The sequence below is a fragment of the Rattus norvegicus genome, chromosome 1 (assembly GCF_021556685.1).
Source record: "Rattus norvegicus strain SHRSP/BbbUtx chromosome 1, alternate assembly SHRSP_T2T, whole genome shotgun sequence".
NCBI lineage: Eukaryota > Metazoa > Chordata > Mammalia > Rodentia > Muridae > Rattus > Rattus norvegicus.
The window spans coordinates 104,049,131-104,066,404 of record NC_141534.1 but is presented as its reverse complement, the minus strand read 5'-3'; the positions used below and the strand labels follow the sequence as shown (position 1 = coordinate 104,066,404).

Genomic DNA, 17,274 nt, shown 5'->3' with positions numbered 1-17,274 from the left:
ATTGGAAAAGAAGAGGTCAGAATATCACTATTTGCAGATGATATGATAGTATATTTAAGTGATTCCAAAAGTTCCACTAGAGAACTACTAAACCTGATAAACACCTTCAGCAAAGTGGCTGGGTATAAAATTAAGTCAAATAAATCAGTAGCCTTCCTCTACACAACAGAGAAACAAGCCAAGAATGAAATTAGGGAAATGACACCGTTCATAATAGTTCCAAATAATATAACATACCTTGGTGTGACTTTAACCAAGCAAGTGAAAGATCTGTATGATAAGAACTTCAAGCCTCTGAAGAAAGAAATTGAAGATCTCAGAAGACGGAAAGATCTCTCATGCTCATGGATTGGCAGGATTAATATAGTAAAAATGGCCATTTTACCAAAAGTGATCTACAGATTCAATGCAATCCCGATCAAAATACCAATCCAATTCTTCAAAGAGTTGGATAGAACAATTTGCAAAATCATCTGGAATAACAAAATCCAGGATAGCTAAAACTATACTCAACAATACAAGGACTTGGCGGGAAATCACTCTCCCTGAACTCAAGCAGTATTACAGAGCATTAGTGATAAAAACTGCATGGTATTGGTACAGAGACAGACAGATAGACCAGTGGAATAGCATTGAAGACCCAGAAATGAACCCACATACCTATGGGCACTCGATTTTTGACAAAGGAGCCCAAACCATCTAACAGAAAAAAGATAGCATTTTCAGCAAGTGGTGCTGGTTCAACTGGAGGTCAGCATGTAGAAGAATGCAGATCGATCCATGCTTATCACCCTGTACAAAGGTTAATTCCAAGTGGATCAAGGACTTCCACATAAAACCAGATACACTCAAACTAATAGAAGAAGAAGTGGGGAAGAATCTCAAACACACGGGCACTGGAGAAAATTTCCTGGAAAAAAAATGGCTTATGTTCTAAGATCAAGAATCGACAAATGGGATCTCATAAAACTGCAAAGCTTCTGTAAGACAAAGGACACTGTGGTTAGGACAAAACGGCAACCAACAGATTGGGAAAAGATCTTTACCAATCCTACAACTGATAGAGGGCGTATATCCTCAATATACAAAGAACTCAAGAAGTTAGACCACAGGGAGACAAATAACCCTATTAACAAATGGGGTTCAGAGCTAAACAAAGAATTCACAGCTGAGGAATGCTGAATGGCTGAGAAACACCTAAAGAAATGTTCAACATCTTTAGTCATAAGGGAAATGCAAATCAAAACAACCCTGAGATTTCACCTCACACCAGTGAGAATGGCTAAGATAAAAAACTCAGGTGACAGCAAATGCTGGCAAGGATGTGGAGAAAGAGGAATACTCCTCCATTGTTGGTGGGATTGCAGACTGGTACAACCATTCTGGAAATCAATCTGGAGGTTCCTCAGAAAATTGAACATTGAACTACCTGAGGACCCAGCTATACCTCTCGTGGGCATATACCCAAAAGATGCTCCAACATATAACAAAGACACATGCTCCACTATGTTCATAGCAGCCTTATTTATAATATCCAGAAGCTGGAAAGAACTCAGATGCCCTTCAACAGAGGAATGGACACAGAAAATGTGGTACATCTACACAATGGAATATTACTCAGCTATCAAAAACAATGACTTTATGGAATTCATAGGCAAATGGATGGAACTGGAAAATATCAACCTGAGTGAGGTAACCCAATCACAGAAAAACACACAAGTCATGCACTCATTAATAAGTGGCTATTCGCCCAAATGCTCAAATTACCCTAGATGCACAGATTACATGAAATTAAGAAGGATGACCAAAATGTGAATGCCTCACTCCTTTATAAGGGCAACAGGAATACCCTTGGGAGGGAATAGGGAGGCAAAGTTTAGGGAACAGAGGCAGAAGGAACATCCATTCAGAGCCTGCCCCACATGTGGCCCGTGCATATACAGCCACCCATTTAGACAAGATGGATGAAGCAAAGAAGTGCAGGCCGACAAGAACTGGATGTAGATCTCTCCTGAGAGACACAGCCAGAATACAGCAAATACAGAGGCGAATGCCAGCAGCAAACCACTGAAATGAGAACGGGACCCCCGTTAAAGGAATCAGAGAAAGGACTGGAAGAGCTTGAAGGGGCTCGAGACCCCATATAAACAACAATGCCAAGCAACCAGAGCTTCCAGGTACTAAGCCACTACCCAAAGACTATACATGGACTGACCCTGGGCTCCAACCTCATAGGTAGCAACGAATAGCCTAGTAAGTGCACCAGGGGAAGGGGAAGCCCTTGGTCCTGCTAAGACTGAATCCCCAGTGAACGTGATTGTTGGGGGGAGGGTTGTAATAGGGGAAGATGGGGAGGGGAACACCCATATTGAAGGGGAGGGGGAGAGGCTAGGGGGATGTTGGCCCGGAAACCGGGAAAGGGTATAACAATCGAAATATAAATAAGAAATACTCAATAAAGAAATACTCCAAACAAGGATACCCTTGGGAGGGAATGGGGAGGCAAAGTTTAGGGAACAGAGGCAGAAGTAACACCCATTCAGAGCCTGCCCCACATGTGGCCCATATGTATACAGCCACCAAACTAGATAAGATTGATGAAGCAAAGAAGTGCAGGCCGACAAGAACTGGATGTAGATCTCTCTTGAGAGACACAGCCAGAATACAGCAAATACAGAGGCGAATGCCCGCAGCAAACCACTGAACTGAGAATAGGTCCCCCGTTGAAGGAATCAGAGAAAGGACTGGAAGAGCTTGAAGGGGCTCGAGACCCCATATGAACAACAATGCCAAGCAACCAGAGCTTCCAGGGACTAAGCCACTACCCAAAGACTGTACATGGACTGACCCTGGGCTCCAACCTCATAGGTAGCAATGAATAGCCTAGTAAGTGCACCAGGGGAAGGGGAAGCCCTTGGTCCTGCTAAGACTCAACCCCCAGTGAACATGATTGTTGGGGGGAGCGAGGTAATGGGGGATGTTGGGGAGGGGTATACTCATAGAGAAGGGGAAGGCCAGGGTTTAGGGGGATGTTGGCCTGGAAACCGGGAAAGGGAATAACAATGGAAATATAAACACCCAAGTTAATAAAGATGAAAAAAAAATATTTCATAGCCGTATTCTTACATTGATAGAAATCTTTATATTTGACGCATAATGAAGTTATATTTTCTTACTTTGGTGTATAATTTATCTATTGATACAGGTTTAAGGCTTTCATTAGTATAAATCTTTATATATTGATACAAAATTTAAAATTAGGTTTGTTACTGTTAGTTAGAGATTATACCTATGTAACTCATTCAAGAATATAATGCTTTGACCCAGTCCTTTCAATAGGTGCTAATACATAATATCCACAAAACAAAATGCATTTCTTCCTTCTGTGCCCATGAGAGCCCATTATCATAATGGAGCATAAAGATACATAGGCACACAGCACAGTGGTGATGACACAGGAGATTCTCAGTAACTACCCCAGGACTGAAGTCCATTGTGAGTTTACTTCAATGGACCATAAATTAACAGATATTATTTATCAGACGAACAACACGTTGGTGTTTTTAAAACCAGAATAAGGATAAGAAAATGAAAACTGTTTGTGCTATATTCATTTTACTTTTTCAAATATTTTCTGAAAAACTGGACAAAGGTAAAAATTATGTATAATTATGTAAGTCATAATTCAATATAGTTGGAAGTATATATACCCAAATATAAAACTAACTATAGTAAGTACTTCCTTTACATAACTGTTGTTTGAATTAAATGCAGGATGACAGGAGTGATCCCATTAGGAGTTGTCATTTTCAGAATAGCCACTGTGTCAGGTACTCTATTATCATATATATATATATATATATATATATATGCATATATAAACATGTGATCTCTTAGCAAATTGACACTCTTTATTACCATCCTATTAAACTTCCTTTTTACATGTAAAAAAAACTTTGTTTACCCTAACTTCTACCTTTACCTAGTGTTCTGGCTGTTTTTGTGTGTCAACTTGACATAGCTGGAGTTATCACAGAAACAGGGATCTCAGTTGATGAAATGCCTCTGTGAGATCCAGCTGTAAGGCACTTTCTCAATTAGTAATCAAGGGGGAAGGGCCCTTGTGGCTGGTGCCATCCTTGGGCTGGCGGTATTGGGTTCTATAAGAAAGCAAGCCGAGCAAACCAGGGGAAGTAAGCCAGTAAGTAACATCCCTCCATGGCCTGTGCATCAGCTCCTGCTTCCTGATGTGCTTGAGTTTCAGCCCTGACTTCCTTTGGGGATGAACAGCCATGTGGAAGTATAAGCCGAATAAACCCTTTCCTCCCCCCCCCCAAAAATAGGTGCTAATACAGACTGTTTAATTCATTAAGTAATGCAAGTTAATTGTCAGATTATGAAACTTTTAGTCATATTCGATTCTAAGTTAGTCAATTATAATAAAGCATTTTCATGATTATTCAAATAATGGATACCTGATAATAATCAGTGTTTGACAATTCAGTTATGTTATACTTAGATTGTCTTCAACAGTGTCAAAAATACCCAGACTATGGCATGTAATGTCATTTCAGTACTAAAAGATCTTTAGGAGATATGTCTGCTTCTGATGATACCTGCCTTCCACTTCAAGGAATGAGAAGAGCATTAATACCTCTCGGCGGAATTGTTCCAATTGTGACAAGCTAGCCACTTGGCAAGAAATGCTCTGATTTCACCTTCAGACAGAATAAGATCCTGAAAGGAAAAAATGGATGTAAAATAGTTGATTGGTAAGCTCTGTCAATACAGGGTAAGCTAGTCCTTAATAATTCCTGTTTCACTTACGATCTATTAGAAGGTTCTGGGCCAGAAGGCTGAAGACATATGCTCCAACAATATAAGAAATATTGGGGACTGTTTAGGCAGTCAACTCTCCTTGCCATTTGTTTTTGGAAACTGCTTCTTTGTGCTTTTCTTTGTTGAAATTTCCAAACCCAATAAGCCCATATGAAAACCATAATATCCAGTTATTATAATTGCAAGCTATATGTCTATATTGGGCATATTTTTGCATGTTTGGGTAATATATAATTTCTTCTCAAGTCTCTGATGGGGTTGAATGCTAGTTATAATTTCACTATTGAACTTAAGTTGTTTAACATCAAAAAGATGTTACAAATTTGAAAGGGTGGTTTTCAGTTGATAATGCAAATTGAAATCAAATCTAATTGAATTACAGAATTGTAAACTCTTTTAGTTAGGGTAGGTGATAAAAGACTTTTTCCTGATTGCCAAGTATAATGGACTGGGTGTTTTCAGTGTAATTTATACTTAATAGTTTTCATAATTGCTTCAAAATAGTTCCTACTATGTACTGTTTGATAAAAGAGAAACACCCTTTTTATTGAGACAACCCTGCCACCACTTGGCTTATGAAAGTTTCCTTAGTTACAGAGGGAAATTCTATTCTTGATTCTAAAGCCAGAACCACATAATGGAAGCTGCCACGTTCTTCTGCTTGCTGGGACTAGAACACAGTCAACTTTCTCAATTATATCTTCACCATATTTCTGTTCTCCATTGTTTTCTTCATTGCCTTACTTTGGCTGTTATAGAACTTGCACTGGAGACCAGGGCGACCTTGAATTCAGAGATCTGCATGTCTGTTTCCTGAGTTCAGGATTAATGCCTGAACCTAAGCATTTCTTTAATTCCTTTTCATTATACATTTTTATATGCATGGCCACTATACCTCAAGATATTGGTTAAAGATGTGTCAATCTCAATCACAAGTATATATCATCTGGATCAAAAGTTGCTGTCTTCCTATCTCAAGACCCAGATCACAGGTGTGTGCTCCATTTCTGGATTGTAGATCATTCCAGATATAGTCAAGTTGGCAACCAAGAATAGTAATCCTTGACAACTTGACAATCATATCTCTTTATGTCCGATTGAAAACAATAGCCAGGTCAGGACAACAACTATCATAAGTATCCATCATCCAACCACAAGTGCATTTTAAGTTAAGAATAGGTGGCAATGTTCTCTGTTGAACATAATTCACGAGACAGAAGATTAGCTGGGTGATATCTTGCCCAAAGGTTACCACTACCTTAATTCCATTTAATATCTTTAATTTGCTGATCTTCTTGAACATCATACCCACTTCCATTCCACTTCTTGGTGCTCCTTTAATCCTTGAGCCATACATGTTGTATTTTTCCTTTCTTAGCTTGCTGTAGTTGATGAAGATGCTCTTAATAAAAGTGAACAATTGAGCATAATCTAAACTAGGGTGCTTTGAGATTTCCTTTGCCAAGGCAATTATTCTAAATATCTTCACCTTAGCCTCAGATACACTCCGATCAAGGGCCAAAAGCAGCCACATTCTTCACCAAAATATACTAAAATTCTTCTGCTCTGAAACCTCTTACACCAAGATCCCACAGATCACCTTTAGCACTATCTTCCATTGTAAGCGAAGGGGTCTGGGGTGTACCTGGAAGAGATTGGGGGACAAGGGACACGAAGGACGCCAAGACAAGAGTCTGATCAAGGCAACAATTTTATTTTTCCCCGAGGCTGAATTTATACCATAACATGGGTAACAGAGAGAGGGGGGAAGTAAGAAACACGCAGGCCAAGGACACAATATTCGTGTGGTCAGGGAGTAGGCTGATGTTGACAGGTTGTCAGAAAGGTCACAAGTTTGTCATATTATTAGTCAGCAGGACAACTTTATCATATTATTATTTTTCTTGACCACCAGATTTGTATTAGTCTTCTGCAGCTGGCTGGGGATTTTCCATGAACCCAGTCATACTTAATTCTAACCATAATAATAACATCAACAATGGAGGGTTTCAAGGGCATCGCTCCCAACATCTCACCTTTCCTTATAGTCAAATGAAAAGGTGAGCAAATGGCTGTGCTGTCCTCAGATGAGCCCCTCGGGAACTGCTTCTGTCTTAGGTTGGAGTGATATTTGTCTTGGCCAACAGAATCTTGTGGCCAGGTTCCGTCATGGGATAAGGCAGCAGCTAATGGTGGCCCTCCTGTCTTAGGCCCTTTATTGTGAATATATCACTCTCTTACCCGTCATTGACTGTCCAGTTCAGCATGCAGGGGTGACGATTCATTGATTTTTCAGCAAAGGCATCAGGACAGCAGGCAGAAAAGAATGTTCTCCTCATTTGGCTGAAGGACAAAAATGTCCTTGCCTGGGCTGGGAGGAGATGTGTAGGTGAGCTTGGCCATCATCAAAGCATCCTCCATAGCTAGCCTATGATAATATACCAAAATAGGTTTTGCTACTATATTATCTACCTGTTGTTTAATAAAGCTGGTTAAACGGTTAAATGTCCAAGTACCATAAGATATAAGCAAAAGAAGGCCTACTAGGGGGTCCAACAGGAAGGAAGGAAGCAGGATGGACAACCAAGGGGGTGTGGAGAACCAATTTTGATACCAGTTCTCAGCTTTTTCTCTTTCTCCTTTTCTCTTTCCCAAGCCGTCTCTGACCTATTTCATGTTCTCTTTAACCCTATTCTAAGACACAGGAAGTGTCCGAGCGCTGCCTTCTCTCACAAACCAGAATTCACTGTGATTATTCAAAGTTGAGAAATTAAAGGTAAAAAGCCAATCGGAAATAAGTACACTTGTTAGCATATACAGCTTACGTAAAAGGGGGGGGGGCAGACAATTGTTCTTTCTGATTAGCCTCTGACTCTTAAAGACAGTGTGGTTCAAAATTAAAATAGTCAGATATACTTAAAACACTGCTCCAAATGTTTACCATGAATTGTAAATGTCTACCATGTAATGTCACAGAAGGGATGGCACCAGGCAGGGAATTACAATTTTAACTGATATTAAACATCTTAAATAATTTGGAGAAACCTCAGCATTGAATTATAACCATCAGAAAAAAAAGACATACATAGTTATCCGATGCATGTTATGTCAGAAAAAAGCAAACCCCAACTCAGTACAGTATAGTATCAAAAACTGAAAAATTAAATAATATGTTGATACATAGAAGGAAAAATGACATGTTGACTGCCATTGTTGACATTCACAAAATAATTCCAATAGACAATTCAATTTGGTTTCATGTAACAATCATAATTGCGTTATCCAAAAAAATCAAATCCTACGAAAGGCATCGCATTGTGGAAGAATATATATCTCAGCTGTCCTGGAGTGGGTGGTAGAGCTTCCAGTTCTTCTTGTACGACAGCAATGGACTTGAAGTGGTGCAGTTCTTTGAGCGAGCAGCTCCTCTCGGTGGAGTGCAGACTGTAGATGAAGTCGTGTGTACCTTGCGCCGTGTTCAGTGCCTCCCTGGGCTTCTTCTTTAGATCAGTGCCCAAAAGCGGGGAAGTAGGAATGCACAGGCTCTTTTAACAATTTTATGGTAAATATAATCCCTGTATTGGCACCTGATTGAGACATTCTAAGATCCCAAGTATATCAACGTGTCCAATCCTAGTTTTAAACTGCAGAGGTAAATTTAATATTTAGGGGGATGTACCATCTCCTTGTTTTAGAATTAGAACCTTCACAACGGGAATCTGGGACATGCATACTAGGATGGGAAGTATTATAAGTCAAAACAACACAGTGTTTTAGGTAATAAAATTCTTAAGAACAGAGGAAAGGGGCCAGGCAAGAAAGCTAGGGTGTGGCCCAGTGGGAGCTGGTGGAACAACCAGATAGCATTCAAAGAGACAAATAGCATTCAGTCACACAACTAAATGAGGAAGCTTTCTTGGGACGAAAAGGCCATTGCAAAAACAAGAGCAAGCTTTGTGCCTGTAAAACAGAAAGGCGAGCGGAGGGGCAGCTGGTGTCTGTTACCTGCTATCTCTCTGAACTTAGATACTCCCTTAAGGAGTACCTCCCTTCAGTGTCAGCTCGGTGGCTCTGCCTCTCAAGAGACCCAGCCTCTGAAGGACACTAGGCTTCTAGTATGAATTAATAACAAAAGGATGGAAAGATGGTTAGGACCTGGGTGCTAGATGCCAAGCAGCTGACAAAAGAATTGTATGGCTTGTCCACTTTAGGGGGGAAGTTTCTTCCAGGCTGTCAGACACACCTGGTGACCTTGAGTCCAGAGACCAGGAGAAAATAGCATTTGAGTATTGAAGGAGGCTCGCCCAGGGGGGTGTTGTCTGATTGAAGCCTTGGGTATCAGAGAGCAAGCTATAGTCAGAGATAACTGGCTATAAGGACTCTTTCTGCTGCCATTGCTGAGGCAGGAGTCACAGTTGAGCGAGGCTTCCTGCCTCTTACATCCAATAAAGAGATTGCTAAAACTGGAATACTGATCTTTAATAGAATATAGCCTTCCCAGTGCCTCTGAATTCCAGGACTTCAGTAGTAGCCCTTCCCTAAGCTGTCTCACTGAGTTAGAGGACTATGGAAAGAAAACATTGACCCTGACCTTGGCCACAGCCTCCAGTTGGAGTAGCTGAAGAGCTGGTGCCAAGACTTTCTCCTCTTATCATCCTATTGTAAATCCTGTTCTGTCTGGCAAAACAAAGTTCCTCGCAGTCTGCTGCAGACTCTTTCTGAAACTACTTTAGGAGCTCCCCGTCCCCCAACCTGGGGCATTTTGACCACAGGGGCAGGAACTGACTGCTTCGGGGATAGGATCAGAGGCACTCTCTATGTCAATGATGACTAATGGGGAAGGTGACTTAATGCTGGAGATCAACTCCTCTCTTGGAATAGGGCCAGCAGATGAGGCAGGCTCCCTGGCAGAAAACAATTTCTCTCAAGCAAATTATTTCCAAGTTAAGCACCAAGAGGACCAAGTAAAACTCCTTGACAAACAAAACAAACAGTTCCATGATTTCAAACACAATTGTCAGTCCAAGTCCAAAAATGAAACAAAAGCCAAAAAGATACTCGACAATACCACAGAAAACAAACTAGACAAACAAGACCAAGACAAGGCGTCCTATAAGCGATTTCCACAGATGCCTGATACCTTCAGTACGTGGCCCAAACTGCAGCTTAACCTTAGCTGCTTCTGGGATGAGACGGACCATCTGATTCCACCTCCCAACAAGATAACAGAGTGTCCTCTAGATTACTTTCTCCTCCTAGAGCATCCTTTAGGACCCATGGCCTGTGACAACTGGCATGTCTGCCTGTCACAGCTGTAAGCCCCTCACGGGACCCACAGCAACCACCGAGGAGGACTCGAACCCCTCAGACAGCAGACACAGACAACACAAGACAGCATGAAACAAAGGTGAGACAACATGACACAGAGACAAAACAGAAAGTAACACAGAACACAAAACACAGATTTGCTCGAGCTTACCTCTGATCTCCTCACCAACTGTGGGCTGTGGGGAGCGCAGTTCCTGGCAGGTGCCCCAAAATGTTGTAAGACCCCATAATGGCCTTACCTCAGTAGCACCGCCCACAGAGCACAGATTGACAAAGTGACCACTGCAATAGCATGAGGGTATGAGGTTTTTAATCCACGTACATGGGGTTGCTCATCCATGCAGGGAGAGGCAACCTCAAACCCAAAAAGCACACAATTTTTATTCATTGCAGAAGGCAGACTTCAGCAACAAGGTTAGCTGGCTCATAAAACAATCACTAACTCTGCACTGTCTTTTGTGTCAACTGTTCCCTCTTGAGGGAACTATGGACAAATATTTCCTACAAAGTCTGAGAATTTTTTTTAATTAAAAAAAATTCAACCCTCTTCTTCGTGTCCTGAGTGACTCCCTGAGTCCTGTCATAAAAAGTACCTGTAGAATGCTTGTCCCATCACTCACCACTGAGATCTGCATCCTCCAGGAAGAAACACACACCAAGCCTCTGAACCAAGGTCGGGCAGTCCATGATTGCCAGAAGTGGGGGAGCAAAGGCTCCGAGGGGGAGCAAAAGCTCCAACGAACAAGGAAGATGGGCCTGCCTATTCACAATGGATGACGTTCTCCTCCAGGAGACCTCCAAACAGCTGCATACTGGGCGCCATTTGTAAGCAAAGGGGTCTGGGGTGTACCTGGAAGAGAATGGGGGACAAGGGACACGAAGGACGCCAAGACAAGAGTCTGATCAAGGCGACAATTTTATTTTTCCCCAAGGCTGAATTTATACCATAACATGGGTAACAGAGGGAGGGGGGAAGTAAGAAACACTTACGCAGGCCAAGGACACAATATTCGTGTGGTCAGGGAGTAGGCTGATGTTGACAGGTTGTCAGAAAGGTCACAGGTTTGTCATATTATTAGTCAGCAGGACAACTTTATCATATTATTATTTTTCTTGACCACCAGATTTGTATTAGTCTTCTGCAGCTGGCTGGGGATTTTCCATGAACCCAGTCATACTTAATTCTAACCATAATAATAACATCAACAATGGAGGGCGTCAAGGGCACCGCTTCCAACATTCCATGTTCATACCTTTAAGACCCATTTAAAACACCCCTCTTTCTTCCTAATCCAAAGTTCCAAATCTACATTCCTCCAAGGAAAATCCTGGTCAGGTCTAATGTAATAATATCCCACCCCCTGGTACCAACTTCTTAGTATTTTCACTGCTGTGAAGAGACACTGTGACCATGTCAACTTTTACAAAGGAAAACATTTAATTGACGGTGGTTTAGTTTCAGAGTTTTAGTCCATTATCATCCTGATGGGAAGCATGGTAGCATTCAGGCATATATATATATTTGTGTATGTGTGTGTGTGTGTGTGTGTGTGTGTGTGTGTGTGGTGTATTCTCAAAGCGCAGATCTAGGAGGACACACTTCCTCTCACAAGGCCACAAAGACTGTCAGGCTCACTTATTCCTCTTCCAACCAGTGTATCCGAGTGGGAGCCATCAAGAAAGTGAAGCCACCAGCAGCACTGTCTCCCTGACATATACCGCGTGTTGACATTTATTATTGCCAGCAGAAATTATGAGGTGCCCAGCAGATACTTGAATTTATAAACGAGGCACAAGGTGTACTTCTGAACAAGGTTGCAGCTACAAGGCTTTTCAAATACCAGCAAGGAGTGCTGGATTCTATTCATTTCTTATGCTGGCCCTCACCTGCAGTTCCTATGTAGACAGACCTTATCTGGCCTTACACACAGTAAAAAGTTAAAATTTCAGTAGCAGCATGGAACTAAGATATCCCAATGTCTTATTGCTGGAGAATTTGACCTTACTAGGTTAGAGCAGAGATGCTGTTAGCCTACCCCTGGAGCCACAGAGGGAGAGGCACAGATCAAGAAGCTAGTGGTAGGTTTGCCTACCTGTACCAAACAGTGGTCAACAGGTACTAGCATATGGCCCTTTGACACATTCTGAGTTCTAGAGTGAAACATGAGCCATCTAACAACTCATCATGCCTCTGAGTGAGAATAGCAAAGCAAATTGCAGGCATCTCAGAATTTGGAGCAATGATAACTTCCAATCAGCTCCATACTGTGAGAGCAATTGAAGATGTGATGTGGCCATAGGGTGTGGGAAACACACACACACACACACACACACACACACACACACACACACACACACACACACCCTTTCCTTTCAACCTAGTATAGAAATGGTTCTTTCATTTGAAAACATTTATGCGTGTGGTAGATATTATCATCATTTGAATAACTGATTTATGTGGAATGATCCAGATACATAGAAAAATAGAAAATCCAGAGCCTAATGGCCCCTTTCTTCAGATTAATTAAGGTAAATTAATCCTGGTGTATGTTCTGCTAGTCTTTCTCCCTGTGGTACTAAAGTTAACTTACGGTCACTTAGAAATGCAACTATTTCTCCATGACTCCCTCCTGTGTTCTGTCTTCAGCCATTATGCTTTCTTTGGACTAGAGGCAGAATATAGCCACAGACACTTCAAGGAAAAGTGGATATTTAGGGTGTTTCTAGTTCTCAACTTCCAGGGACATCTGTCTCCAGTGGCAAAAAGTTCACAGGTCAATTGTTCCCTTTGCTTTGAAATTCCTGCCAGAGTGCTCTCTTGACTGAAGCTGGAATTTGCTTCCATGGCTGTAGGAAATAAAGCCATCAATTTCTATGGTGAACACACAAATTAGCTTAGGGATAACTGAAGGGGAAAAAGAGGAAAGAAAATGGATGAGGAACAACATGAACAGTGCATTCATGTTTATGTAGAGCATTATCCACACAAATTTGCATCAAATTGTGTCATAATGTCAGACACAGATTGAAAATCAGATATATGAGCTTAGAATTTCCAAGTGTTCAGCAGAACAGAGCTGGCCTCAAGGATGAGAATGAGCATGAGGAAGAAGCACATGAGACTGTGTGTAAGGCCTAGGTTCCCTGAGGACAATGTGACTGAAACCAAATATCTCCCTTCACACACCCCCCCAACCTTAATTTATTTCCTGTTAGAACATTTTCAAGGCTAAATTTCTGTTCTCAGCAAGCAAGGTATTGGTCATTATGAGGTTCTCCATGCTGGCCAGATGTAAGCATGAGAATATAGGCCCTGGTTATCTGAAGTTGGCAATGTAGCATCAACCATAATGACACAGATGCTATTCATCCAGACCTCGTATACCAAGAAAAACAGACAAATGAGCATCAGTCTTGTTTAGTCCACTCTTACAACAAGTTGAAACAATCTTTAGGCGGTGCAGGTTGTCAAGCATGTTCTTTTTTTGTTTGTTTGTTTTGTTTATTCTTTAAGAGATATTTTATTTAAGTACATATATTTGAGTCTTGCATGGGTATGTGCCTAAGTGCAAGTGTCCATGGAGACCAGAGGCATATGACTCCTCTGGAACTGGTGTTCCAGGCCACTGTGAACTGCCGGATGTGGGTGCTAGGAACTGGTTCCTCTGCAAGAAATTTACACACTCTTACTCACCATGCCACCTCTTTCTGCCTCTCTCCCAACAAGTGACATTCTACAAAACAAATGCATAAAAGCACGGGATCCTAACCAAGTGGGAGGACCTGAATGCTGGGATGCTACAACACTGGCCCTAAACACCTTGGGACTGGCTGCCCCCATGTCTTGAGGACTGACCTGACACTTCTGACACTTTCACCAATGGCAAAGACTTCATACTGGTGAAAGGTGTATAGCTATAGCTTTACACACACACACACACACACACACACACACACACACACACACACACACCCGACTTTACAATAAAGTGAGACTCCAGAGTTCTGTGTATATGTGTTCACTATGAACCAGTATACTTTAAAAAAAAAAGAAAGCTATTTTCAGCCTGTGTTTTATTTTTCTGAGACAGGTCTGATGTAGCCCAGGCTTCAAACCTGATATATGTATCAGAGGGTGAGCCTCCTAACTCTTACTTCCCAAGCACTCGGATTAGAAACACAACTTGTGGGTTTTCTACAGGACCCATGAAGTCTGTGGTGCTGGTCAATCCACAGAGACAAACAATGCGATCATTACTACAGCCATTACTATTAAAAACTTGCACCCCTTGGGGGCAAACTTCCAACACATTTAACACCTTTAATATTACAAATCTACTTTCAAGCATTTGTCCCAAAGGAAACATCAAGCCTCAAATGCTTTCAACTTGTGCCCAGGTGCAGCTGAAGCACGCTCATGCCAATCACGTCTGTCCTCCTTCCCATCTCCCACTCCCATCCCCCACTCCCACCCCCCTGTAAGACCAGTACTTATATGGAACACAGGCCAACTAATTACTATTTTCTACCAAGTCCACAAAAACAGATGCAATCCCACTGGTAAACAAGAGCCTTTGAGATCCCACTTCCTCTGGGCAGGTAATGGCAACAGCCACTTCACGCCAACCAACTCTTTCCCTCTTCATTTACGTTCATAGGTGAGCCCACCCACTGGCATCGTGGTTCATGTGCAGAGGTCAGAGGGCAACCTGGGGGAATTAGTTCTTCTTCCACCATGAGGGCCTTAGGGATCAAACTCCATCATCAACTTGGTGGCAAGTGCCTTTACCTGACTGAGTCAATCCCGCTGGCCCCCAAAATAACTCTTAATCATTTCCTAACATTTTAGAAGCATGTTGGGAGGGAGAGGGAAAGTACGAGGGATTACGACTGGAATGGATTGTGGAGTCTGTCAGAGTGCAAAAGGCATGTAAACACTAGACAGGTAAGGTAACTCAACCCACCCAGCCCGGTGACAGGGAACTTCCATCAAAACAAAGACAACAAGCAGGCAGGCAGGCCGTGGTAGGGTTTGGCTCCAGCCCTTCTCCTCCCTAGCGCATGCCTAGGGCCAAGACAGCAATATGGAAAGAGTTTGTCTTCTGAGTCTTGTCCTTTGCCAAGGTTGGCTTTAGTGTGAACCTGAACCTGAGGCAGTCAGCTACCCTCCCTGTTGAGAGAAACTCCGGGATGGCTGGAGCCAGCTGAGATTGGCTCAGGAATGACTACACCCCAGTGCTTCTTCTACCTCCATGGCCAACAGCAGCAGCCTTTTGTAATTAGAAGCATGATTAAGGAGTCGTCCTAGGGAAATGCCCACTCCCCTTCCCCCACAGTATGTGTAACAATTACTCCCTCCCTGCTCAGTGTTTTCCCTCCAGGTGATATACAGAAACCAGATCCATGCTTCGTGGTTACAGCAGGCTCTGCCTGCCCCCCAAATGTGATCTATCTGCTGTCTAATTTATTGTTTTCAGAATCTAACCCCAGAAACTTCTCCAAAAGGCCCCAGTAGGCATGTGAGAAAGACACCCTGAGATTTCAGGGTGGGCTGCAGGACTGTCACCTCACTCTCCAGCATTTATGACCAGTCCGGGGTGCTTTCCCAATGACATGTGGGGAGAAAGAGGAGCCTGGATACCTGTCATTCATTCTCACCGATAATGAGCTGACTCTATCAAAGGCTCCATTGGTAGGAACTTCCACATCAGCCATCACTGCACTTAAGGATGGTGGAAACAACAGCCTGCCCCGCGTCGAGGAAAGGAGGCAAGGATCTCCGCAAAAGGGATCCAGGCTCCTCGTGGTCAGTCAGGAGCTGCACCTGCATAGTACTGTCCAGGACCGGCTGCTATGCCCACCCCATGCCCTACCCTAGGTCTAGGCAGAGGCATGCTCTTGCTCCATATTTCTTTTTTTTTTAAATTTATTTAATACTTAATAATAATTCTTTGGTTTCCGGGCAAACATCCCCCTCCCCCCTCCCCTTCCTTATGCGTGTTCCCCTCCCAACCCTCCCCCCATTGCCGCCCTCCCCCCAACAGTCTAGTTCACTGGGGGTTCAGTCTTAGCAGGACCCAGGGCTTCCCCTTCCACTGGTGCTCTTACTAGGATATTCATTGCTACCTATGAGGTCAGAGTCCAGGGTCAGTCCATGTATAGTCTTTAGGTAGTGGCTTAGTCCCTGGAAGCTCTGGTTGCTTGGCATTGTTGTACATATGGGGTCTCGAGCCCCTTCAAGCTCTTCCAGTTCTTTCTCTGATTCCTTCAACGGGGGTCCTATTCTCAGTTCAGTGGTTTGCTGCTGGCATTCGCCTCTGTATTTGCTGTATTCTGGCTGTGTCTCTCAGGAGCGATCTACATCCGGCTCCTGTCGCTCCATATTTCTTGATGAAGAAGGCTGAACCAGCACCAGCAAGGGGCAAACATTTGACCAGGTAATCCTACCCTAGTCAACTCACTAAGGCCAGGTGGGAGGCCCGGAACTGTTAACGCACATAAAGCCCGGAGTGACAGCATTCAGTAGCACCCAGGCTGCTGCACTGTGCAGCAGGTTAGTTTGCACCCTCGCTGGACACCAGGAAAAGCACTGCCCCCGCTGTACCCCGGCCCCAAAGTGCTCACACCGCAGTCTGCTGGAGCGCAGACCCAGCCCCCACCACTCTTCATCCAGCCCAGGAGTCCCAGGCTGGACTGACCACCTCTGCGCGGGGACCCCTCGATGCTCTTGGCACTGGACCAGTGAGTGTCGGCCGGGGCCCGCCGCAGACTGAAGTAACCGCGGGAGCTCAGGGCGCTGCTGCGGGGTGAGGGTCCGCCGTCCCAGCGCGCGAAGATGCCACTGAAGAAACGCAGCAGCCGGTGCTCCGAGGCGGTCCCAGGGCCGGCAGCCGCGGCCCGCGCGCGCTCCAGCCGCTGCAGGTCGCTGTTGTCCAGCATGCGGTTCTTGCTCTTGCTGCGCTCCCTGCGCTCCCAGCGCTCCAGGTGTGAGAGGGCATCGTTCTTGCTGACCACCTCGCCCACGTCCAAGGTGTTGCGCTTCTCAGCCGCCGGCTGCGCTCCAGCCACCGGTGCCCGGACGACGTCCGCCTCGACCTCGTCGTCGGG

At 43.6% G+C, this 17,274-nt stretch overlaps 1 protein-coding gene across 2 annotated transcripts in view; it reads left to right on the top strand.

Annotated features, from left to right (window-relative positions):
• Znf431l-ps8 (zinc finger protein 431 like, pseudogene 8) overlaps nt 1-6,272 on the top strand; it is a 79,769-nt gene extending 73,497 nt beyond the window's left edge. The window contains exon 6 of one of the 2 annotated variants that reach the window (XR_015646352.1): nt 4,575-6,272. The gene's annotated coding sequence lies outside the window, so the exon portion shown is untranslated. The remainder of the gene's footprint in view (nt 1-4,574) is intronic. The other variant, XR_015646354.1, reaches the window with a different exon arrangement.
• The last annotated feature ends 11,002 nt before the right edge of the window (nt 6,273-17,274 follow it).